Below are 27,067 nucleotides of genomic sequence, written 5' to 3'. Positions count from 1 at the left end.
GAAACTGCCACCTGTCAGCGGCCATGGTGTGAGTTGGGGGCAATGAAGGACATTTGGCTTGGCAGCTGTCAGCAGAACCGCAGGAACCTCACCAGGGAGCAAGAACTACAACTCCCAGCATGCATTATGGCTAAGCTCAGGTGTTCTGGGGACCCTTGAAATGCCTTTGGACTATTTTAGGATCAGTCCTCAGATGAGGAATGCACTGCTACCACTTCAGACTCATGTGTGTTCTCCCTCTATTTTTAAATTATTTGTTTTACTTGTTATTAATTGTTTTATATCCCACCTTTTCCTCCAAGCAGCCCAAGGTGGTATACACGGTTCTCCCCACTCCTTGTTTAATCCCTCAAAACAACCTTGAGAAATAGTGACTGATACTCATTCTTCATGGGCTGCATTTATTTACTGGCTTCACAAGAGGCTCGAGTCAGTCTGAATAGGAGCCTTCTAGATTCTTCTTCTTCTTCTTCTTCTTCTTCTTCTTCTTCTTCTTCTTCTTCTTCTTCTTCTTCCTCTTCCTCCTCCTCCTCCTCCTCACCTTTTTATCCAGACAGGGACTCAATATCAGCATTGTTGATGAAAGCGCATAATATGTTTGTGTATTAATTTTTGTTTAATAAATAAATAAATATATTATATCTATTAATTGTGTATTTAGTTATATATATATTCACTTAAATATATTGTCTATAATAAATGATATTAACTATATTACAGACACTTTAATTTATGATATGGTTTTGTGTTGGAAGTACTCTTGGGACCCACTTGGTCTGAGGGGCTGGACCACCCTGATCTTGGGTGATTTGGTTGGTTGGTTGGTTTTAGAAAAAACGTCTCTTTCCTTCCTCCCTTGTTTGTGCTCTTTAGGCTTCCAACATTTGCCAAAGTAGGCCAAACATTTACCCTCTGCTGAAACTCCCAGTGAACTAGGTCTGCACAATGTGAAAAGTGTGAATTCTCTTTCATTCAATCCGGACTCCTTTGGTGTTTCATGCAAAGAGGCAGTGATGGTGGTTGTTGGTTCTGTGGACATTTGCTACTCCTTGGGACCATGGGGATGGATGAACATACAAGGTCAGGAAGAAGGCAGGGATAAAATGCAGTCTTGCCAGATTGGCGTCTGGTTTTAGAAAAGTTAGTTCTCTCTGTTCTATTAACTGAATAAGCCAAACAATGAATATGTGCATTTAGCTTCTCTCCTCATGTCCTTTAAAAGGGACGTTTTTAAGGATTAAATGCAGTGCATTATATTATTTTACACAGTGCCTTTAGAGCTGAACTTTCCCCACCCACCCACAATGCAATATGAACTTTGCATATCAGGCCCATCTATGTGTCTCATCCATGACCTGAAAGGGCAACCTCTGGATTTGTTCTTCTCTCCCTGTACTTGTTTAAACCTTAGCCAACTTGCTATAGCTGACAATCAGATTGCCAATTGTGGTGGTGGTTTCTGTGATGTGGCGACTTGCCCACTGAGAACTGGATTAAGATCATTGACGCATTCGTAATCCTCTTTGCCACAAAACATCTGCCAAATGGTAACTGTTTCCCCCACTCCTGGTCATTTCAGACTTGAGCCATGTTTGGATCGATGATGAAAGTTTCCACATCCCAATAACAATCCCTCAAACAATCTTGTTTCCCAGAATATATATATATAGGAAAGAGTAAAGCCACATTATATTGTCTTAAATTCTCTTTCATTGGCTATTTTTAAGGGCATGAGCTAGTTCTGTAGGTGTATGGTTCTCTAAACCTAAATATTTGGGTTGAATGTGTCAGAAATGACTGCCAAATAAGGAAGTGATGTATACTGTTGACCCAGTCGAACCTTGCCACAAAAAACATAATTTCCTGCAAAGAACAACAACAAAGAATATTCAAGGTCTAAATACCCAATGTACAGGCAACAAAGGACTTGGGTCATGTCTGTAACCATGGCCAGCTAGTGTTGGAACCATGAGAAAAGGAAATCTTTAGACTAAAGGCCACACCACATAAAGAATCAGTAGACTGGGCAGAAACCAGCATTGGAGGAACAAAGCCAGAGTCTAGCTCAGGAAGTCATGTTGAGTCAGAAGGGCCAGACCGAGATGGAAGACTCAGCAAGAATATAGGGTACAACCAACCTAACCAGGCAGCCTCTATAGTATATGCCACATTTTCCAAACATTTTTTGTTTCCTGCCCAGACTTTAATTAGCACAGAGGTAACTCATTAGTAGCTAGTTAGATATGAGGATCCTAATGATATACCTTGCAAAGTAGCAGAACTGTAGGCATTATAACTGCAGACCCTTTCCCAGATGGCACCATGGTTAAAGCTGTTACCAGGCACAGAGCCTGCTCCTAAGACCATTGACTTCCGTTTAATGAAAAAATATATAATAGTAACAGACAGCAGTGCTGTAGCTACTGGGTGTGTGTGTGTGTGTTAGCTGGTCTTTTTTTGCCCCAAGTGAAGCCTCCAGAGGGGTGCTGTTGAGGCTCCCAGCCTGTGTGCGTGTACACAAATGCACATGGGTGGGGGGGGGCAGGTGACCCAGGTGAATTAAAGCCTAGTTTCACCCCTGACAGAAAGGAGCAGTTGGGGAGTACTTCTGGATTCAGTTTGGAGAAGGCCCAGGTACCTCAGTGGTTAGAAGCACCTTTTACCAGTTGCAGCTAGCATGATAACTAAAACCATCCTTGGACCATAGTATTTAGCCACTGGTGACTTCAAGGCTGGACTACTGAAATGCACTCTACGTGGGGCTTCCCTTGCGCTTGATCTGGACACTGCCCTTGGTGCTCTTAGTGCAGAGTGCTGCAGTGAGACCCTGTTTAAGTGGTATATAATTGTCCTAAATAAACAAATAAAATAAAAACCTCATCTGCTCAGAAATCTGCACTGGTTGCCAATTTGTTACTGGGCCAAGTTTAAGGTGTTACTCTTAGTATATAAATCCCTCAAGCGCTTAGGACCAGTTAACTTGTGGGATTGCATCCCAAATATATTCCCATGTGACTGCTCTGTAGAACTGGCATTGCTCCAGCTGCCACATAATACTCATTCTTCATTTCTAAGAAACTGATCTTTCAGTCTGGCAGCACTCACACTTGGGAGCTCCCTGCCTAGTCATCTCAGGCAGATGCCTTCACTGTACTCTGGTTTTTTCCTGCCACTTAAAACATTTTTTTACACAAGCCTATCTTGGCATGACAGGTGTTTTAATCCCTTTTTGCATACTATTATTTTGATAGTCTTTTGAATGTTTTTAAATCCAGTACATACATTTTATACCTTATTGGACCTTGCTAGTTGTAACATACATTAAAAGTAATGCATTTACCGGTATGCATTCTACCAAAGGAAAAGTGAGGGATCTTATAATTGAATTTTAATAGTGCTGGAGGTTTTTGCCTATTGAGAAAATAACCCATGATGGTTTAAATCAATGGATGAGCATAGTACAAAATTTACTAAATGGATTTGCAAATTAGCTGTTGGGTATTGTTAAATACTATCACTCAGAGAGATATTGTATTATTTCAAGCGTTAGTTGCTGTTGTAAAGTAATCATATGGCAAATACTGATGCTGAAAATAAAGCATTTATTAAATATTCACCTATCCAAAATACATTTGGCTTTTCATTATCAAAATTAACTGAGGAGAATGCTGCGCAGCAAATTCATTTCCACTTTAGACTCAATATTCACAGTTCTGAGTTTATGTGAAGATTCTTCAGCATTTAATCATTTCATTAGAACAGATTTTAGGGACTAACAGGTAACAGGGACATAATTGATTTTTATTTTTTAAGTTGGGGCTGTTTTAATGTACGCTTTACAAATTCTATGCTCTAATGAAATGAGCTAATTGACTGGCCTTACACTGAGCTTCTGAAATTATAGTTACTGGTAAGGTGTTGCAGCCATACTTTGCCAACACTGGCACCATGTTAGGAATCTCTGCTACTGTGTTTGGGTTTTGCTACAGCAGTCTCTATGTAGAGGACTTCTGTCATGTGCCTGAGTGTAAATCAATGTATGCACATCCATATAGCCATAGTTTGCATGCTTTCTTTTGTTTTCTCATGCCCACCTGCCAAATGTGGCATTTGATGCACGTGTTCCATGTGGATGAAAGGGTGCCAGGATTCCTCCTCAAAAGAAGGGTGGGGGAAGAGTGGCTCATGTGAGTGTCATATATATATTGGTCCAAAAGTCCATGTCACATGCTACTTTAGGTCAGGGATAGAGAACCTGTTGTCAGCACCGGTTTTAGGGTGGCACAGGTGATCTGCGGAGGCACAAAATTGAGAAGAGTCATAATGGATGACCAAAGTCAACCCCTGCTATGGTCCATCAGATGATGCTGGACACCAGTGGCCCTTGGTTAGTGCTTAGGGATGAAGATATTTGTAACCTCACAGCATCTGGGCAGTCACAGATTCCCCGTCCCTACTTTAGGCATCTCTCTGTCCCTCCACCACTTGGTAAGCGGATGAGCTGTGCCTGCGTTCCAGAGCCTCTATTCATTTCACAAGCTAACATTATAGTGTAGCAGGGGTATTACAAGGGTACATTTGTGCTGGTTTCCTCAACGTTGAATTAAAAAAATTGCCTGGTCATTGTAACTGTACTTGGATGGAATTTCTAGACCCTTCCAAAACAAAAAACAACAACCCCCCTTCCATTCCAGCGCTCGATCATTCCTTTTTTCCATTGAATAGGCTCTAGTTTCAGAGCATGAATGCAGGCACCGTGGCCAATAAACCTTTCACAACAAAATAGCTACTGCATTTTATTACTACCTCAATGCACTATCAGTGCACTTGCAACTTTATAAAGTAACCTGGGTAGTGGGTTTTTTTTTAGTCATTATCTAAATTAAGCCCAATTATACACTCTGCTGCTTATCTGCATGTGTGTGCCCTCTGTTTAGAGTGTACCTGAAAGAGAAGGAATCCACGCAAGACATGGTGATGACCACTAGCTTAGATGCTTTTAAAAATGGATTTGAGCAGCATTCCCTCAACTCTGTTTTGAACTCTGCCCTTTTCTAAACCATTTTGCAAGCTCTCATCCCATTGGCCAAAATCTCTTTAGCAAACAAATAAGCAAGCAAGCAAGCGCAAAGAATCCTCACATGCAGCTGTATGCATGCCGTCCACTGCAGTCTGCGTAAGGATCTATGGACCGGGGCACTCATCCAGCTAGCATCAAAAGAGGAGATGCAAAGCAAGCTTGCCAGGCTCCCTCCGAAAAGCAGCCAGAAGTCAGAAAGGAGAAATGCTGCACGTAGCCAGCAGCTCCCACAGATAGATTTCTGAGGTGACAGTTGGGCTTGGATTGGACTGGGCATATTCATGGGAAATGATCCACCCCAGTTTGCTGCTAATCAGGAATGAATGTTTAAATCGCCTTCCTTTGTGTGTGAAGTGGAGGGGATCCTGAAGCATGTGTCAGTGGATACATGATGTAACAGAAAACTGTGGTTTATTGCTGCATCTGAACTAAGACAGAAAATATCTCTCGTTGCGGTATCTAAGTAAGGTTGAAATCCTGCACACTTGGGATTAAACCTTTTTGACCACAGGAGCCTTTCTCAGCCTTGGGTCTCCAGATGTTGTTGGACTACAACTCTCACCATGCTTGACCACTGGTCTTGCTAGCTAGGGATGATGGGAGTTGTAGTCCAACAACATCTGGGGACCGAAGGTTGAGAAAGGCTGGACCACAGTGAGACTTCACTAAGCATAAGAATTGGGTTGTAAGGCTGTTTTAGCCTTACAGTATTTAGACTGCAGTATTGCAGTCCAGCAACATCTCGTGGGCACCCTGTTGTCTACTCCCGAACTAAATTTTCCCATGTGACTTCTGCTCATGTATTTCAGTTTTGAGAGAATTAGTCCAAGAAAACGTGGTAACTGTGGGCATCAAAGCCACACTGGTATCTAAAGAATCACAACCACCACATTTTTACAGAACATCATTACAATGACCACCAGCAACCCTATCAGAAATCTGGGAATCAGCAGGGGATAAAATATAACCATTGAGAGGCAAAGAATGTTCAGATGATGTGACAGCATGCAAGCAGAATATATGCCGCTCGCAAATTGCTGTGCCGTGGAATGGAAGGGAGGTGTGTGGGGGGGGGGGAGAGACACATATCGACTTGTTGCTGTTATATAATGTAATTCTACTTCTCCAAGTCCAACATATAATTATTGTTTTTATATGTATTCTTTTTTGGCCTTGCACACACACACAGCAGTTAGAACATCCAGTATCCCCATGGAAACTTTGGACCCAAGTCCATGCATTAGAACCTTGTGCTCACTTTAGGAATAACAGAATGCCAGACTCCAAATAGCAAAGAACCTCATGACTTTGGGATACTTTGGATCCGTATCTTAAAATGTTGCCTTACATCTCTCTTTACTGTTAGGGGAAGGGGAGAGAAAATATGCCAAAATGTCTTGCAGCATGCGATTAGAAAAGACCCCTATTAAATATACATTAGAGCTCAATATTTGGAAGGGGAAAGACCGTGTCCATATCCATGGAAATGTATTCCGCAGAGAATCCCTGGTGTGCTGGCACAAAGTTTACCAGCACAAGTTTTCCCTGAAGGTAGCACTTCTGTTGTGTGAATATTGTAAGTTTCTTGAAAATCTCTCAACACGGCACACCATGGCGCTCTCAGGCACAGATTTGTTCTCCAATGCTCTCCGCTCTTTCATTTCATTTTTTTCATTTTTAAAATGAAGGTTTGGTGTTCTTTATTGTTTGGCTTGGGTGTTGCCTGTTTTTTGCCTGTGCTTTGTTGTTGTTTTTTGTGGTGGTGGGGGGTAATTTTTTTGGGGGGGATGGATTTTGAATATCATCAGTTTTCTTCAATGAAATGGATATTTTGGAGTGTCCACAACAGTTACCAAGTGGACCCTGGTCATTGGTCTGGCCAGTGTCAGAGGCTGTGGAACTTTACCATGAAATGGGGTCAAACGAGACTTTGATAAACTTTGTCAATATGGTGCCCTGAGTGAGACCAAAATTTGGCGCCCCCAGATGGATTTCTCAATTATAGAGCTTCTCAATTTTGCACTCAGCCCCCTGTGGGGGGAAAACGCCTGCCCTGCCCTGAATCCAGTGCTGTTGTCAACCAATGGGAGAAGTACAAGTACAATGGCAGGTACAATTGGCAAGTTAGCTCTATTATACCACAATGCATATAAAATGACATCTGAAATACAGTATTTGTCAATGACCTTGGGGCAGTTTCAGAGCTGTGTCAATGAGCACACCAGAAGCAATTTAAAACACACTGGACAAAGCTGGTTGGGTACTGAAGCAGAAAGGGGGCTGTGAGGTCCATTTTCATATTCACCTTAATTTCTTCATCTAAATGCCAGTGACAATGTCAGTGCCAGATTTGGAATTTGGGGTGTGGGCTCCTCCTCAACGGATCCCTGTAACTACCAATATGTCCCCTGAGCCTTGGGGGCAGTGTGAAAATCTGGAAGCTCAAAGGTTTTGCAGTCCACTTAGACAAATAACATTTTGTCACAATCCCTGGGCAGTCAGTGAAAATCCAAAGGCTATCTGTTATGAGATCTGAAGTATAGGAATCCAGAATCAATCTGCAGGGCTGACCCCACGTGTCTCAGTCTAAAATGCAAGCAGCTGCTCTCCCCCCTCCCCCCTCCCCCTTCTCTCTTTTCTTTTCTTACATAGCTGACAGTTGCAGCCTTGAAATGCTGGCACTTCTGCTGATTGTCTACTTTCTTTCTATGACTGGGCCAATGCAGGAGGTGGAGATCTTTGGTAGCCTTGGGATGTTGCCAAATTCCAATTTCACTATGCTGTAACCTGGATTGTTTCGACGTCAGTGCTAATGGTGGCATTCTGGATGTGCTAGCAGCCCTGTTGATCAACACCTGCAGAGAAACATGTTCTCTCAGCAACAGTGTCTGCTCTGTGTCAGACGTGGTGCCACCAACGGTTTGTCATGTGTCACCTTGTGACTCTTGATACAGGTTCATTCTTGCATGGGGTGGTTATATTGGTAACAGGGCCAAGAGAGCTGAACAGGCATCAGCCGTCATGGCAGTGGATCTGCTACTAATCTATGTGAAATCAAGACTTCACACACGCCAGTCATCAATAAATGGTGTGTGTGTGTGTGTGTGTGTAAATATGCCCCTAGTTTCCTGCATCTTTGCCCACCTGATTTTATGACTAACACTCTCCTAATTATGGGCCTGTAAGTATTTTACATCAGAGTCCTAACCATGTCTACTGAGAATTATGTTCTTCAGAATTCAGTAGGATTTACTCCTATGTAACTTGGGTTACATAGACAGCAGTCGCAAAATTAAAAGACACCTGCTTCTTGGGAGAAAAGCAATGACAAACCTAGACAGCATCTTAAAAAGCAGAGACATCACCTTGCCAACAAAGGTCCGTATAGTTAAAGCTATGGTTTTCCCAGTAGTGATGTATGGAAGTGAGAGCTGGACCATAAAGAAGGCTGATCGCTGAAGAATTGATGCTTTTGAATTATGGTGCTGGAGGAGACTCTTGAGAGTCCCATGGACTGCAAGAAGATCCAGCCTCTCCATTCTGAAGGAAATCAGCCCTGAGTGCTCACTGGAAGGACAGATCCTGAAGCTGAGGCTCCAAGACTTTGGCCACCTCATGAGAAGAGAAAACTCCCTGGAAAAGACCCTGATGTTGGGAAAGATGGAGGGCACAAGGAGAAGGGGACGACAGAGCACGAGATGGTTGGACAGTGTTCTCGAAGCTACCAGCATGAGTTTGACCAAGCTGCGGGAGGCAGTGGAAGACAGGAGTGCCTGGCGTGCTCTGGTCCAGGGGGTCACGAAGAGTCGGACACGACTAAATGACTAAACAACAAACTTGGGTTAGGATGGACCTTAGGCTGCACACCTAAACAAATTCATTTGGGGGTACATCCTGCTCAATTTAATGGGGCTTAGTATTGAGTAGAGGGACTCGGATGGCGCTGTGGGTTAAACCACAGAGCCTAGGACTTGCCGATCAGAATGTCGGCGGTTTGAATCCCCATGACGGGGTGAGCTCCAGTTGCTTGGTCCCAGCTCCTGCCAACCTAGCAGTTCGAAAGCATGTCAAAGTGCAAGTAGATAAATAGGTACCGCTCCGGAGGGAAGGTAAACAGTGTTTTCGTGCGCTGCTCTGGTTTGCCAGAAGTGGCTTAGTCATGCTGGCCACATGACCCGGAAGCTGTACGCCGGCTCTCTCGGCCAGGAAAGCGAGATGAGTGCCGCAACCCCAGAGTCGGCCATGACTGGACCTAATGGTCAGGGGTCCATTTACCGTATTTTTTGCACCACAACACTCACTTTTTTCCTCCTAGAAAGTAAGGGGAAATGTCTGTGCGTGTTATGGAGGGAATGCCTACAGGTGGCATGCCTACGGATTTTCCTCCTCTAAAAACTTCGTGCGTGTTATGGTCGGGTGCGTGTTATAGAGCGAAAAATACGGTACCTTTACCTAGTATTGAGTAGATATCTACAGGATATCTACAGGATATCTACTATTAGTGCCATTTCAGAATGAAAGTGAGAGCTGACATACTGGAATGTCCCCCAATAGTGGAAAAATGTTCCTACATATGACAGAAAACTTGCATATTAGGAAAAGGCTAGGCTAGAAGTCTTCTCCTTCACATACTACTTTGTGTAGAGGCATGATGATTGATGGTGGGGTATTCTTCCACCTGCAGACTGATGTGGTACAATCCTGATATAGGTATGCCACCTCACTAAGAAATAGAGCTTGTTCTTTCATCTGTTTTATGAGCTTGAGGGCCACTATAGGTTGATGATCCCACCACTATAACATCCGGATGGTGTGGGTCTGCTATTGGCCTTTGGTCAGACTGTGCTTTTGAGAGGCCATTTAATATGTGAATCAGCATCGCTACAATTGCCATGATTTCCACTTTGGCAGCAACGTGAAAGAATTATATCCCATTGTGAGGAATCACTCACATGGAGATGATGGCTCTCCTCAGCAGTTCATCTATGGTACTTGAGTAGACCTATGCTTCCAGAGCAGCCCCATTCACTCCTGAGGCATTTTCATGGGGTGTGGTTGAGGACACAGTGCGTGAAGAAGATCTCACCCCTTCAGCCGCTTTCCCCTCATGTTTTGAAATGCTAGACACATGTTTCATAACAGTGAAAGCTTAGAGAGCCTTAGAGCCTAATTATGCAGCAATTTACAAATAATCTACAATTATGTGGCCACATAATCACATTACACACAGGGTCATGCTTGTGAAGGGCAAAGCCACAACTGAGTTTTGGGAAGTTTGTGCCAAGGAACTCCTTGTGTCACTCTGTGGGTATTCTGCATATATAACCCTATTCATCATAAAATAAGCAGCTACTTTGGGAACACTTGAAAGAACCCTACAGTACTTTGTCATTAGACATTTATGACTGGCCTCTGCATGCTAGGCGAGCTGTTTTAGGACTCCACATCCAATAGTTTGGCAACAATGTGACATTTTTAGTCTTTAAACCTGAGGGTAAACAATTGAATTAGCTGACACTAATGCTGAGAGATCACTGATCAGCACAGCCTCTGTCAGCACCCTGCAAGCAAGCCCTGGCCCCAGCTAGGCTCTGACTGGGCTCAGCAGTCATCTCATAGGCGCAGCAATATTGTTGCTTTAACCATGCCCTGAGGTAGACAAGGGAACTGAATCAGTTCAGACTACAGTGGGATCTCCCCCACTTTTCAGCCTGAAGACTTGTGGGAGGGGGAAAGGAAAAAGTATGAAGTGGGCCCTGCTGCCCCATCTGAACCTGGAATGTTCTCCCCACAGTGGGCGGGTGGGATCACCTCTCAAACGCCCTACAAGCAAAACAAACGACCTCTTGGCACATCATATCCACCCTTACCTTTTCCCCTGCACCTGTCTTGCCTGGGTCTCATCTGAGTGTTTGTTTGGTTTTTTGCCTCACTGTTTCCCCCAGGAATACCTGTTCTTTAAAGAATCAGACAAAATGGCAATTCGGGTTTTCTGTACAATTGTTTTCAACGGTAAAGAGAGGGTTTTGTGGAGAAAGTGCAGGGGTTAAAAAAAAAGTGCATGGAACTTTACAGGAAGGATCTGTGCCTAGAAACAAGAGGAAGTCTGGATGAGTCCTCAGTCCATTCCCTTCCGTGCTAGTTTGGGTGTATCATACACAGAGGGGTATTATAACATGTAATCCCCCCCCCACTTGCTACCTGAAGTGGAACAGACCATTCTGTCCCTTAGAATTGTGCCATCTCATGAGCTTGCAAAGGGAGAAAGCTTGGATGTGATTAGCTTCTTAAATTATTACATATGCCAATTTCAGTTGACAAGCTTTAGGTCAAGCTGTCTACTTTTTACTACATTAGTTTCAGAAGAATTCTTCCAGATGCCTTTTGGATTTAGGTCCTGGAATAGTCACTGTGGGAGGAAATCTCTTCACCTGATACAAAATATATGCTGCCCTTTCTACTAATTGCCTGCATGTTAGAAGTTAAACCACAACAAGCATTGCTACTTTCTGATTTAATAACAGTCTTGTGGCTCAGATGAATAATACAGTGGTACCTCGGTTTAAGAACAGCCCTGTTTATGAACTATTTGGTTTACGAACACTGCAAAACTAGAAATAGTGTCCTGGTTTGCGAACTTTATCTTGGTCTAAGAACGGAAGCTGAACGGTGGAAGGGCACTGGCAGTGGGAGGCCTTCACAACATAAGCTTTTCTTTTTAAGTAAATAGTATCTGTTGCTGTTTTATTCATAATTTTATTTATGCTTTACATATATTTGTTTTATTGTGTTTTATGTTGCAAGCTGCCTTCATATATTTCCAGATCAGAGTTTCCCAAACTTGTTTGTCCTACCACCCTTTTCAGAAAAAAAACCTCAGTGCCCCCCTGGAAATCTATCTTCTTTAAGCGAACAAATTGAAAGATACCGTGACAAATTTGCCTTCTTTTATGTAGCTATAAGGGACACGGATGGTGCTGTGGTCTAAACCACAGACCCTAGGGCTTGCCAATCAGAAGGTCGGCGGTTCTAATCCCTGCAATGGGGTGAGCTCCCGTTACTCGGTCCCTGCTCCTGCCAATCTAGCAGTTTGAAAGCACGTCAAAGTGCAAGTAGATAAACAGGTATCGCTCCGGCGGGAAGGTAAACAGTGTTTCCGTGCGCTGCTCTGGTTCACCAGAAGCGGCTTAGTCATGCTGGCCACATGACCCGGAAGCTGTACGCTGGCTCTCTTGGCCAGTAAAGCGAGATGAGCGCCACAACCCCAGAGTCGGCCACGTCTGACCTGAACTGTCAGGGGTCCCTTTACCTTTACCTTTTTATGAAGCTATATTAGCTATATTTCTACAGACAGCCTGTTGGCTCAGTCTGATTTGCCTCCGAGGCGGTGCCATTACTGCAGCCTGCCTGCCATTGACCAAACAGGCAGGCAAGCTGTGATCCACTTCCTGGGCCTGGGTGAAGCTGCAAAGGATTCCCCCAAGCCCAGGAAAACCCCTCACTCTCAGCTCACCCGTTGGATCCAGGGGAGGCATTGTTGCCATCTCACAACAGCGCCCAACCTGGCGGTCAGTGTCATTACACAACAGAAGAAACATGCACAAATAGTTTTTCCTTTTCTTCTTTATGCTTCCACTGCCCCCTTATTTTTATTCAGGGTCCCCCAACTGCATCAGAGGCTACTACCACCCCCTGAATTGTTCCAGCACTCCCAGGGAGCAGTATCACCCATTCTGGGAAACACTGGTCCAGATAATAAATATTCAAAAAATAAATAACAAATATAGTTGAATAGATGTACTTATAGTCATATGACAGTTGGGGTTTATATGCATATATTTAATGGTAAATATTCTTTATTGATAATATTTATTGAATATAAAATATGAATTTTAAATCCTTTTCCTTAAAATAAAAAAGAACTGGGGAAAGTCCAGAATGGATGGCAGTGGTGTGTTGTGTTGAGGCTTAAAAGTAAAGTGAATGGCTTTTGTGGGGGGCGCAGTTAAATGATGCTGGGTAAATTCTTTTTTAAAAATGCCTTTGTGTGCTTACCATGATAAATGCTGGCGGTGGAGGCAGAAGCAGTAACTTTTTCTGGGAATCTTTATAAAGCAGTGGCAGAGCAGTGAAACCATCTTTTTTCTGCAATGATGCATTTTCCAGCAATGCAGCAGAGCAGTTTGTTACAGTCAGAAACCCAAAGTAAAGGGCCATTTAAAGTAATATTTTCTTTTTCCTCCTGAGAATGTATTCTGTTTTCTCCCATTTTCTTGGCTGATACCCAGGTTGTCATTGAGAGGGAATATTTGAAAATTTGGCTCAGCCCTATAAAGAGATGACTCTATCAGAAATTCAGAATGCTACAGCACCAACTATGTGGGTTATGCAGATAGATAATGTCAAATTTGAAACCACAGTGAACATGTTACAGCACAAGATTGGTTGCTAATTTAGCAGTAATGTGAAGTGAACAGTTGCAAAATAGATAATTCTTCTCATGGACTGTTGATAGCATATGAGATATGAAAACATTCATGTAGGAGAGGTACAGAAAGTAATATAGAGGTATACAAGTGTGAATCCCTGACAAATTTTGAGGGGTTTTTTTGGGGGGGGCATTTTTGACATGTGTGTTCCAGTATGGATGGTGTACCTGTGCTGCGGATATGGTACATCCAACAAAATGCACACTTCATATTTCGGGGGTTGAAAACTTGGGTGTGGGGAGTAAACATGGAGGACGAATGACTGAAACTGCACATCCGCAGAGACCAGTTCCCAGTAGCCCTTTATCCTGTGAGTAGGCAGATTACTTTACAGACTTTCTTCTTGATTTACTCTATGCAAATTGAGGGTCTCAGGATGTGGCCTGACAGAGACCCCTCTTGCCTCACTATTCTGTGGAGCAGGTAGACAAAATGACCCAGCAGCAGTGGTTTGCTTGGAATATGGCCCCTGGACCAACACAATTTGCCTCATCCTTCAAAGGAGCAATCTTCCTCAAGGGTTAAAGTGTCCTGGGAGGGGGGAATTTGGCATGCACATGCAACCTTTTTTCCACCTTCTTATAGGCCCTGGTTTAAGGAAAACAAATGAATGGATGCTTGCTTCCCTTCTACAGCTAGGTCCTTCTGCCCACCATTATTTACTGTCAACATTTGCTGGCAGCAAAAGGGTGCTCAGCTCTTTCCTGCATATCTCAAGAGCTCCCCTGGTGTGTAAGAAGCCTTTCCTTTCTCCCATTTCCTCACCAAGCACAACTACATGTGGGATCCCGTTTGAAAATACTTGTTGGCATCAATCAGCCTCAGGAGACAAGGTTTGCAAATGTTTTCTTTAATACTACCACTGCTTTGAGAGGTTCTGTTTATCCAGTGCTGTTTTTTGGGGGGGATTCAGTGGTAGGCATACCCCTAAACATTTTGTGAACCTAAGTTTGGCCTCATTGAGGGGCAGTATTTCAATATGAGTAGGAAAATGAGAGTACCCCTAAACATTTTTTTAAGGAAAAAAAGCACTGTGTTTATCTAATAAGGAATATGCTTGTTTGGACATTGCTTTGGAGATGCAGATTGCTGGCAATGTCTCTTTCTCATATTGAAATTTGCTTGAACTCCTTCCCTCAGTCCCTTGGTTGGAGTTGTCTTCCCTCTTCCTCTCTGATAGAGGCTCCAGGGGCTTCAAGCCACAAGTGAAGAGCCCCGTGGTTTGTGCCTTTCAGTTCACGCCAAAGGCTTGCACCTCTGCCAATGTTTCCAAATACCTGCATGGGGAGGAGAGAGCCTCAGGTGGTAAGATGAGACAGTCATCTATCTGCTGTGTGGACAAGGAAGATAAATAGCTTCAGTTTGCCATGCGGCATGGCAAGCTGCTGCTTTGAAACAAGTCCAAAGCCCCCCGGGCATGCAGAACTCAGCACGCTGACTTGCTAGATTCCAGCTCTGATTGTCTGCCTGCCTGCTCTGCTTTATCAGCTTGGTATTTGCAATCTGTTTTATTGCATCTAAACAAAGTTACTTAAATGAAATCATTTGGAAACAGTATTTCCTGAAACGAGCAATGTTTCAGTGTTTCATACCAAACCACTAAATTATGACTGGAGTAAATCCTGCTTGTAAATGGTTGGCTACATGCAATCCGTAAAAGCTCTGGTTTCCCCAGTAGTGATGTATGGAAGTGAGAGCTGGACCATAAAGAAGGCTGATCGCCGAAGAATTGATGCCTTTGAATTCTGGTGCTGGAGGAGACTCTTGAGAGTCCCATGGACTGCAAGAAGATCCAGCCTCTCCATTCTGAAGGAAATCAGCCCTGAGTGCTCACTGGAAGGACAGATCGTGAAGCTGAGGCTCCAAGACTTTGGCCACCACATGAGAAGAGAAGACTCACTGGAAAAGACCCTGATGTTGGGAAAGATGGAGGGCACAAGGAGAAGGGGACGACAGAGGACGAGATGGTTGGACAGTGTTCTCGAAGCTACCAGCGTGAGTTTGACTAAATTGCGGGAGGCAGTGGAAGACAGGAGTGCCTGGTCTGCTCTGGTCCAGGGGGTCACGAAGAGTCAGACACGACTAAATGACTAAACAACAACACATCCAATCAGATCCTTAAGGGGGGGGGAAAGGCTTATTGTGAGAAGATTTATTTTTAGTAGCGTAACACTGAATTTTCATGAGGTTCATTTTAAAAATTTTTTTAATGTGAGCTCTAGAGGACTCTGAAAAATCCCTTAAAAATAGTATTCTGTATTTTTTCACACCTGTTTCACAGCTCTGGCATGCTGCTGTTTTGGTGTAGGACTTCACAGCTAATTGGTGAAGATGACAGTGTCACAGCACCACATAGCTCTTCAGATTTAGCCACATGGCAACATCTCGAAGAGCAAGCAAAATCTTCCTCCTTTCCTCAACAAGGCAGAGATGAGGGAGCACCCCCGTCGCTCTGTAGGCCACTGATCCACAACTGGTGGGCACTGGTCAACACCTGGGGCCTGGCCTGATATAAGGTGGGCCACAACAGCAGCACTACCAACATATGATGAATTTATTTTAAAAATAAAAAATGGGTCCCTAAATGCATTTTTGCATTAAAGGTGGTGAGTCTTTGGTCAGAACAGGTTGAAGACTGCTGGGTTAACACTTCTTGACATGCTACAATATAATGGCAAGGTCACCCCCCCAAAAAAAAGTTATTTCTTCCTTTAACAAATTCCCTTTAAAAAAGCTAGTGAGTGTGCTGATATTAGGCACCTGGTAGCCAATCCCTGGCTTTTCCTGCATTTCAACTAAAGGCCAGGAAAAGATTGTGGGGTAACTATTCCCAGGAGTTGGCCAGGTTTCCCCCTGTGAAGGGCACAGACACAGGGGGCACAAAGATCGTGCTCTCTGGCTCAGAGTGGCTTGGAGTTGCCTTCCCCGCTGCAATCTGTAAACATCTATATTGGTGCAAATGTAAAGGGGGAGGGATTGCAGGGGACAAACAGGGAGATGGTGCTTATTTTCTCCCATGACCCCCCCCCCACCGTTCCTTGCTTAGCCAGCTTTTAAGATTCAAAATTAGCCTTGCTGTGGGCGGGGGGGGGGGGGACAACAGCCTGGACAAGTGGTTGCAAGGGAGAATTTGCAGGTGAGGGAAATGTCAGTTGTCTACTACAACCTGTTGACTCTCCCGTGCAAATGGCTCCCAATCCACACGATCACTTACAAATGATCAGTACTAGTGGGGCGGTGGGGCGGGGGGGGAGAGAGAATGGTCTCAATAGGCCTACAGCTCTACACGATAGGTGCTTAATTTTTTTTTAAAAAAATCATAGCACAAACAACAAAAATTTCAGTTCCATCTCTCACAGAGGTTAGCACACACTCTGTATCTATCACAAGTTGAACTTGCCACTGAAATCAGTGCAAACTGTGTGCCATAAAAGCTTTCAAAGTTCCAGAGTAGAGATTTGAATGGGAATCCAGGGTTGTTCTGTAACAATAAACCTGGGTCCCGCACACTTCTTGGGAATTGGTTTGTAATGTTTAGATTGTATTAGCAGAGCAATGTGCCCAATGGATTAGTTATCAGATCCCCGTGAACCTGTTGTTTTCCAAGCAACAAACAATCAAGCAAAACTGAACAATTTTCTTAATCTGCTGCTTATGCAATGAGAAGGCTGTGGAATTCTCTCTCCCCACCCACTGGCACCTCATTCTGGGATGGGAGAAGTTGTGTGAAGCATGACAAACACAAGCATGCTGTTTCAAAGAGCACTAAACCATACACTCTGAGGGCAGCATCAAGGTATTATTTCATGAAGCCCTTTCAGTGAAAGCATTCCAAACATTTGCTTTTATTTGTTAATGTTACTTCCTGGACAAATAACATGATGAACACCTACTGCATCTTTTTTTAAAAAAACAACTACCACCGATCATTAAAACATTCTTGGCATAGTTTTCTTTAAGGTGCTCAATAAGTGGAAAAGCTTGTAAGGTGGTGAGAATTTGCATGGAAACTCACTGAAGCTCATACTGCACAACATGGGAGCTCCCAGCTGCCTGCCTGCCGCTCACTAGCCACCCCTTGTATGAGCTGCCCTGAGGCTGAGATCCTGACACTCAGTGGATGGAGGCTGGACATTAGAGTCAACTCCTGTCTGGTTCTCTGAAATGACTGTCCGTCCAAATACAAAGGAAGGGTACATCTAATGGGCAAAAATAGAGACACGCTGCTCATTATTTTCATATCAACACTACTGTTTCTTATTGATGACATTTTTATTCTGGTTGCTGTATTCTGCTGAATCTTCATTGATTCTGCAACAGCCCATCTTCCATTGATTTAAAAGCCAGAAGGCTTCTTGTTCTTTGGGGAAAAGATATACTAGGAAAATGTCACTGTCCTACATGACTTTATCAGCAGTTCAAAATATATCATTGCAGCCCCGGTGTGTGAAAAGGCAGGCCGAGTGCTGCATGGGGCCTGAGAGATGATGCACATGCCACAGGTGGATTTAAGGGACTGCAACCAGTTCGCTTGCGCTGAGCCAAGAGTGCACTGCAGGGGGCACGGAAGCAGTGGCAAACAACGGAAGGCAAGGGGCAGAGGGGCACTGAATTTTGTCATTGCTCAGGGTGCCGCTGAAATTTTAAAATCCAAAGTCCACCACTGCATTTACCTGCACGTGCAATAAACATGAAATGACCTTATGACCCAGTCCAAGGTTCAATTTCTAGATACCCCAGGGCGGGGGCCTAAATCCTAAGGTGACAACTCACTTTAAGCACATTTTAACAAGACAGCACTCTCTGCAAAGGCATCAGCTGAGAAAATGGGAACAATGAAAGACTGGGGAGAGGGACCAGAAAAACAGGAACTGTCCCTGGTAAATAGGAACAGGTGGAACTTGTGCACGTTGTTAAGATCAGCTGGGACTGCATTTCTTAGCTGTTGGAGTGAGCCATCCAAGGATGCCGTGAGCGATGCAAGGTGTGAGGCACTCAGTGATAACGAATGGGGTGACACTCTCTTTCCAGGTCCACCACCAAGAAGTCCACTGGTGCTTTATGATGTGGCCAAGCTATATATACTTTCAGACCAGCCAGACTCTGACCTTGCCTGTTTGGTGCCCTTCTAGGCTCTGTTTGCTACCATGTTAATCTTCCCACTTGCTCTTCTGCCTGCTACTTTCCTGTCTCTTCATTCCAGGCTTCTTTGCTTGGTCTTCTCAGCTCAGTTCTACTCTGCCTTTGGACCATGGGTCGGCAAACTAAGGTCCACAGGCCGAATCAGGCCCAATTGCTCTCTGGACGGTCCCACGGACGGTCCCGGAATTGCCGCTTGGATCAGTGTGATCGTTTGGGCTGCGCCATTTTTGTGCATTTTTTTTCCAGGCGCCATTCCCCCCCCTCCCCACACCACAGCGGCGCCTCCTCCCTCCCTTCTCCTGGCAGAGGAAGGGAGCTGGAGGCTTTGATTAGTGCCAGCCAATCCAAAGCCTTGCCACCCGTGTGCTGAGGCACAGCCCAGACTTGCCACCCGCCCACTGGCCTCTCCATCCATGGCCATGCTGTGGGCATTGTGATGGGGGCATCGCGGGGCTTCGGCTGGAGCTTGGCGTGCCTGCTGGCCCCGCACCTGGTGCCCAGAAAAGCTGGCCCAGAAAGGAGAGGAGCCGTCCCCGGCTCCCAACTACAGGCAGAGTGGAGGAGGACTTAGGAAAGCAGGGGGAGGGGAGGGGCTGGGGAGAGAAAAGCCACCCTCTGCCACATTGCCTGAGGGGCGGTGAACCGGCCCCCTGCTAAAAAAGTTTGCTGATCCCTGCTCTTGACTGACCCACCTGTGGTTCTGCTCCACAGCTCTGCCCTGTCTCTAATCCTAATCCTGCCAGAACTCCTACTTCCACCTCTCTGCATGCTTCAGAATCTGTGGCTGACTCTCAGTGCTCCATGCCAAATATGAATTAGCACTCAATTTAAAGTCCGATTTCATGTTAAAAAGCATATTAGCAAGATCCTCCTCTAGACTCTTGTTACCATTGATCCTGTTACTATTCATAGGTCACTAAACTGACCTATACTCATGGGCTGGCTGGATGCTGAGGAGTGGGGGGAGGCACCAGCTGGGAATCCCCCAGGGGAAGAAGGCTCAGAGCCAGGGGATTGGTGGTGGGACAACAATGAGTGGTCAGAGGGGGAAGAGGGAGAAGGAGGTGTCAGAAGCTTGAAGAGATAACAGGGTCAAGTGAGCAGGAAGAGGCTGGGGCAGAGGCAAGTCCTGATTCAGAGGCTGAAGACGAGACAGAGGAGGTAGATTGCAGAAAGATCTGGGGAATCCCCCCCCCCCCAGTCTCCCAGAACAGCAGAGAAATGAAGAGGGAGGAGCAAGGAGCCTTAGGCTTGTGGAGAAGGAACCAGGGGAGGAGTGGGAAGGCGAGGACCGCAACCCTCTCAACTGCCTCACTGGGGTGAGACCTACTGGGAAGAGTTGCTGGCATCACTAGGCCTGCACTGTTTTGGTTTCTTTGAATAAGGAGTTCACTTCACTGTCACTGGTGCTTTTTTTATTGCTGACCCACTCCTGACACCTGTGCTCCTCATAAGAGCATAAGAAGAGCCTGCCGGATCAGGCGCATGGACCCTCTTTAGTCCAGCATCTCGTTCCCACTGTGGCCAACCAGATGCCTGTGGGCACCAGCAAGCAGGACCCAGGCACCAGAGCCCTCGTCCTTCCTGTGGTTTTCAACTGGGCTTCAGAAGCACTGCTTCCTCCAGCTGTGGAGGGAGAGCATAGACATCATGGCTCATAGCTGCTGCTAGCCTTATCCTCCATGAATTTGTCTCATCTTCTTTTAAAGCCATCCAGGTTGGTGGCCATTACTCCTTCCAGAAGGAGGGCAATCCCTGTTTTCTAGTATCTGGTAAATCATTGTTTCCATTTTGCCTTTTGTACCTTTGTATAATCCCCCACCACATCGGATTATCAAGTTCCATATGCCTGTCCAGATAGCAATGTTGCTTTGATTTGCCTAGGATAAAAACCAGAACTACTACAAGATCACACATTAGATGCTTGAATTCTTGCTTTTTTAAAACAGGAAACTGTTATAGGCCAGTTTACTATTGCCTCCTCTTCAGAAGCTAGTGCAAAATAAGCTATTGTAGCCCAAGTGAGCATATGCAGATAGCTGAATGGGAATGGGAGCTTCTCAATCTGTTTTGGTGAAAGGGGCAGGGCTTAAAACAAATCTTTGTGAGAACAAACATAGTTATACAACAGTGTCCTTATTTCTGCCTTTAAATGCTTATGTAACGAAATGGGGCCAAATATGTACACACGCACCCTTTATGTCTGAAAAACTCAAGTATTCATAAAATATCTCTGAGCTTGAGATTTCCCCCCTAATTTTTCAAGTCTGCACACACAACAAATCCCATCCTGATCTTTGCCCTGCCCTGCCCTGCCCCCACACTGCATCCCACCCCACCGTCCATGGGCAATTGTCAGTCTCACGGTCAAATTTCCAAGATAAGTAAGATTTTTTGTTGACCCTCTGAATGGGTGGCCAGCTCATCACAAAGATTTGTCCATCAACCGAGTAGATTTGTGACAAGGGTGAATAGGCCTCGTTAAGGGACAGAACCCATGACCTTCTAATCCTGCCGCATGTGCGAGAGCATGTGTAGTTCAATGGGCATTAGAGTTGGGTGAACAATTTGGAGGAACATCTGAGCCATTCTAAGGATCAAGGAGTGTTCAAGGCAACCAGGACACAGTTTAAATCTGAGATACTAAGTTACCTTTCATGTGGCTGCATTTCTTATTTCAGTTTGAAATGCTCCCAAGTGGTCTGTCTCTGTGTGCTACCCATTGCATATCTACATGCCAAGAGAAGCTCTTAAAACCCTTGGTTTAGAAACTATTTTTAAAGGACAATTATCTGTAAATAACTGCAGACGGTCTTTAACCCAGTCCTTTCCAAACAAGATCACCACTAGTTATCCAATAATTAAAGTTTCAGTAAGTCTTAAGTAAGTCCCCACCTACAAAGGAGGCTGCCCGCTGCTTCTCTGCATGATTTGTGCACCATCAGATTCCACTCAGGCCACAGCTCAGGGTCAGAGCACTTGCTTAACAAGCAAAGGGATCTCAAGTTCAGTCCCTGGTGTCTCCAGGCAGGGCTGGGAAATACAGCTGCCTGGAACTCTGCTCCTTGGATGGTGTTGCTACGTGGGCACCATGCAGGAGCACAGCTGCTGTGTGGGCATTGCGTGTGGAAGAGATGCCCAACCTGGGTTTGCTCCCTCTGGGTCTGTGCAGGGCTAAAGCAGCAGCCTCTGTGTGTCTGCTTTCACCTTGTAACTACTCAGCAAGGTGCTCAGTGATTGTCGGTGAACTGCTGCTGCATGGAGTTATGGACATACATCTCTAGTATAGGTAGGACCTTTTGGTCCTTTTAAGCAGGGCTGCCAACTTTTGAAAGTTAAAAAAATTCTAGTGCATTGGAAGAGCCCAGGGTAGGCAGGGCCAGCCCATCCCTGAGGCAAGGTGAGGCCTTGGGTTGCAGGACCTACAGGGGCAGCAGATCTGGCCTCCAAGAGAAGCTTTGCCCACTGCGGCCACTGCCAGGGGGGCAGCAACAGCTGTGGGGTGCTCCTTGGAGGCTGGATCTGTTGTCCCCTCAGCATCCCCCCCCACATGCCATCCCTACAGTGCCCTTTAGGCGAATAGGAGGCGCTGCTGGTCTCCTTCCACCCAAGCTATACGTGCTGTATTAATTATACTAGACCAACTCAGAATACTGCCCAGATTCCAAATATCACAAGCACAAAGCAAAAAATAAAAGTGCATCACTCAAACAGGTGAGTCCTGCCAGAGGCCTCATGTGCCTTATTATTATAAAAATGTATATCCCATCTTTCCATTCACACCAGTGGCTTAGATGGCTTACATACAAATTGAAAAGTCCATTCAAAATCTATTAAAATCACTGACGCCCCTTTCTCTCCCTCTCACACACAGGTTTACACACAGCACCCTCTTCACTCTCTCAGACTCCCAGCCACCCAAATACGCTGGGCTTTGCCTGCTTTATAGGCAGGAAATGAATTGCCCACATGGCTGATATAATTATTTATATAGTGCCATCAGCTCTGCTCTGCTAACTTAGCTGACCGCTGGATTATTTACCCAGGGTGATCTAAGTAGCACTGAGTGCAGAGGAAGAGAGGAAACATCAGTTTCTGGAAGGACCACCTATCTAACCACATTTGAAAGGTTTTCAAACTAACCTCAAGTGTTTTCACTGACTGAGTAACCTATGGTAGTAATCAAGTATCACCAGACATCACCAGACATCAAGAACACAGATATTTGATGAACATTTGCTAAATATTAGAACATTCTGACAACACTCAGTTTACTTTCAGTGTTGAAATTCACACAGTAGAACACTGAAGAGAATTTCATGATGGCTTCTGGCAAAACAAGTGTGCTCAGTTGTGCCTGAGAGGCTAGGACAAGCCACTGCAGGCTCTAAAGCACTGGTATTTTGTGTGGTCTGTGCCCCCTGTGAAGTATATGCTCTACTATAGCCCAGATGGAGCTTGCTGATAATCTTCAAAGGCAGCCACCCACAGAGCACATTAGGGTAGTCGAGTCTGGAGGCTACAAAGGCATGTGTGATGCTGGATGAGTCCGCAGAGAGAGAACGAAGGTCGCAGCCTCTTTACCAGGTGGAGCTGGCCAGAAGCACCTTTCACTGTGGCAAAACTCAATTGTACAGGTGCAGACTTGGGTCTACGCTGCCTCAAAATTCACCGCCTTGAGGACTTTGCAGTACTGAAGCCATCCAGGTGTCAAATTCCCTCCAGGCCACAGGCCCTGCCAGCCACCATTGCCTCAGATTCAGTCAGATCATAAATCTACTCAAATGTGTGCAGTAACTCCAGTTGTTCTTTCTAGTTCATGGCTGTGAAAATCTCATATTATAATCTCTCTCTCTCTCTCTCTCTCTCTCTCTCTCTCTCTCTCACACACACACACACACACACACACACACACACACCTGGTCAACATGATGTTTCTGTATGGATTTTTGAATTTTATTTTCAGCTGATCTGAAATGGTGTCTGGCAGGGAAGATACCTTGGCCATGTAGGAAGTTTCCCCTGGTGAGGCTCATCCGCTACACCCCTTGTTCTTTGACCCCTGTGATGTCCCCAAATGTGGAAAACTGGACTGCCTAATTGGTGCTAGTGCAGACCTACACTTGGGAGACAGCTAAACTGTGAGCCTCTGAGCTGGCAGCCACCAGCAACATCATGTGGCATCCGCTTTTGCAATTCCAGACAGGCAGCAGTAATAGGTTTACTGTAGTAGTATAATTAAACCTGGGCAATAGGAGAATCAGCTGTGGGTGCAATATGAATGTGAATGAGAAATCAGTATAAAAAAATGCATAACATGTTGACATTATGGCAGGGGAACTATTGCTGACTTAAATACTGTTTCCTTTTCTGTGTGAAATTGTCAAGCATATTTTCAAGATGGTGGAGGACAAGCCAGTTTGCTTGGAGGCTCAATAAGGGCAGCCGGGCAGCCAAGGCAGTGTTGCTGCAGTTTCTCATTGGCCAGCAACACAGTCAACTGCAGAGTATTGCTAGTGTGCATTGGGGAGGGGGAGAAGTAAATCAAGAACAGGTTACATTGTGAAGCAACAGCAAACAGGTTTTCTGCACTGACAACATCTGAGCAGAAGTAGTCTCCTGTGAGCAGAATCGAGCCCATTATTCCAACAGATTTCACTTCTCAGCAACCTAAAATACCCATAATGTCCCAAACTGTCTATTTAGCACCAATAGTACAAATATGTCTAGCTTTATTTCATCCTACAATTTTTATTTTTGGTTTATATTTGTTTATTTTATGTTTGTGAAGAAAGGAACAGGGGTGGTAGGGGTGAAATCAGAAATGTCTGTTATTTGCACTGTGGAATTTTGTTGTACGTCTCCAGTTGATCTCTATTACTGTCAACTGCTTGTGGGGACCAGGGAATGTTTGTAAGAGGTATCCTAATCCAGTGGATTCATCATATGAGCCACTTTGCTTCTAGGTCACATCACTGCAAGCTCAACTCTAAACTCTGGTTTTCTCCTTCTAGCTAACCTCCAGCTGGGAGAGGGCCCCCCTCTCACACAGACCCCCTTTCCTTTGTTTCCCTTAGTGGCCCATCACTCAGGCTACCCCCTCCACACAGGAAGCTAGCCTGGCTTAAAGGGAAAGGGAAAGGTACCCCTGCCCGTACGGGCCAGTCGTGTCCGACTCTAGGGTTGCATGCTCATCTCGCTCTAGAGGCCGTGAGCCGGTGCCGTCCGAAGACACTTCCGGGTCACGTGGCCAGCGTGCTGAAGCTGCAGCTGGCGAGCCAGCGCAGCACACGGAACGCCCTTTACCTTCCCGCTATAAAGCGGTCCCTATTTATCTACTTGCACTTAAGGGTGCTTTCGAACTGCTAGGTGGGCAGGAGCTGGGACCGAAAGACGGGAGCTCACCCCGCCGCGGGGATTCGAACCATCGACCATGCGATCGGCAAGCCCTAGGCACTGAGGTTTTACCCACAGCGCCACCCGCGTCCATCACTCAGGCTACCCCCTCCACACAGGAAGCTAGCCTGGCTTATATTTTAGCAATTCCTGGATCCAGGTGTTAGCAGGGTCTCAATCCCCCCCCCCCCGCAAGTCATAGCCACAGGAAACAAGGGCAGGAAGGCAGGGTGGGGCAAGGCCATGGAAAATGTAAACACCTGAGTCATTAAGGGCCAAACTATTGGTTATGCTAAATATGTAGCATGCAGTTATTTATGTATTTGGGTGGGTTTTTTTGAAAAAATTATAGATATGGGGACAATGGTTATTGGGACAGCATTGTGTTAGGAGGAGCGGTTTATCCCCTTCCTATCGAGCCACAATTTGGACAAAATCCCCCTCCCCACCCAGCATGATGATGAAACACAGAAAACATTCCCACTGGTTTCCACCAGTGCCCACTCCACCCCCAATGGTAGCTGGAAAATAAATAAATCTCCCCTCCCGACCCATGGCAGCCCCAGTAACAATTGTTCCCTCATAACAATTTTATTATTACTATTATTAAAGATTTTATTGGTTTACAAGAGCACATACATTGTCTCTTTTTCAGATTGTAAAGTCTTTTCTACAGATCAGTTACATTTGATATGAGACATTAGTGTTGTGTACAGTATAAGGTCAGGGAAGTAGAGAGGGGGGAGAGGAGGGGTAGTGAAACTTCTAGTTTTAATCTATTTTGCTGTTTTAACTTTTATATGGTTTAAAGCAGGATTGTGAATTTTTCTTGATTTTACTGTTTTGTCTTTTGTAAACGGCTTTGAGTTTTATTTAACAACCAAGCAGTGAATACATTTTATGAAATAAATAGTTACACACGTGACACATTCAACGTCCTGGGTGTTTTGGACTGAGCCAAGCAGGTGATTAAAATGCTGTTTGTGCAAGGCCTGACCTCCTTCAGGAGGAAAGGTGGGATAAAAAATAAATTATTTATATTATTATTAATGATACATGTGTAGCTGAATGAGAGTGGAGAATACAGTAAGCCCATAATTTACACGGGGGCTTACATTCCAGGGATCATGACCAGGGGTCAGCAAGGTTTACCTCGCCTGGGCCGGTTCACTCCAGTGGAGATCCTTCCGTAGGCCAGATCACGCCCCCCCCCCGATTTCTGGTGTCTGCATAGACGCGATTTCCAGTGCCGCGGAAGCGAGTTCCCGTGTTGTGTTGCGCTGGTTTAGCGCAGGGTGCAGGGACTCACCGAGTGGGCAGCTCAGTTCGGGGGCGGCTCGGGGGCTGGTTAAATGACCCCCATGGGCCGTTTGTGGCCCATGGGCCTTAGGCTGCCGACCCCTGATCATGACTAAAGAAAAAAATCATGTATAGTCACAACAAATTGGTGGGAGGGTGGTGGTTGTTGCCAAATACTGCCCCCCAGATGCTTGTCCCCTTTCTGCCTTTATTTATTTATTTTGGTAAGCACGTATAGTGAATGCGCACAAGTTAAATGCATGTAAGTTGCAGGCTTACTTACTGAGGTGTAAGGTGGAGTGTAGCACTTTAGACAGCAGCTGTGGGGAACCACATTTCTAGACAGCAGATAGCAGGCTGGGTTAAAATCTTTCTACTAGGTAGATTAATATTTTACCTAGAGAAGTATTATTGGCAGCCCCCCACAAAAACTTTAAGAAAAAAGATGATGCCCCCCCCCCCGCAGCCTAAACTACGTTCTATAAGGGGAAGACTTTGGTAGTGCTCTGTCTTGGGCCAAAATCCCCCCCTCTGCCTTCTCTTCTGCTCAGTTCACTACATCACAGCTCAGCGCCTAGTGTAGGGGAACTGGTCATGCTGCTCTCCATCTGCCTCTGATTCTAATCCATGTTCAATAGCAGTACAGCTTGGGTTTGACGGC

At 45.2% G+C, this 27,067-nt stretch overlaps 1 protein-coding gene and 1 long non-coding RNA gene across 6 annotated transcripts in view; one reads left to right on the top strand and one right to left on the bottom strand.

Annotated features, from left to right (window-relative positions):
* WNT7B (Wnt family member 7B) overlaps positions 1 to 27,067 on the top strand; it is a 123,850-nt gene that overhangs the window by 35,833 nt on the left and 60,950 nt on the right. The gene's annotated exons all lie outside the window — the stretch shown is intronic.
* LOC310763586 overlaps positions 9,309 to 27,067 on the bottom strand; it is a 96,862-nt gene continuing 79,103 nt past the window's right edge. For all 3 annotated transcript variants that reach the window (XR_014548681.1, XR_014548682.1, XR_014548683.1), the window contains one exon: positions 9,309 to 9,326. This is a non-coding gene — a long non-coding RNA (uncharacterized lncRNA). The remainder of the gene's footprint in view (positions 9,327 to 27,067) is intronic.

The sequence above is a fragment of the Podarcis filfolensis genome (genome assembly GCF_964270895.1).
Source record: "Podarcis filfolensis genome assembly, chromosome: 5".
Classification (NCBI taxonomy): Eukaryota; Metazoa; Chordata; class Lepidosauria; order Squamata; family Lacertidae; genus Podarcis; species Podarcis filfolensis.
The sequence above is the reverse complement of the archived record's forward strand: the minus strand, read 5'-3'. Positions and strand labels throughout refer to the sequence as shown.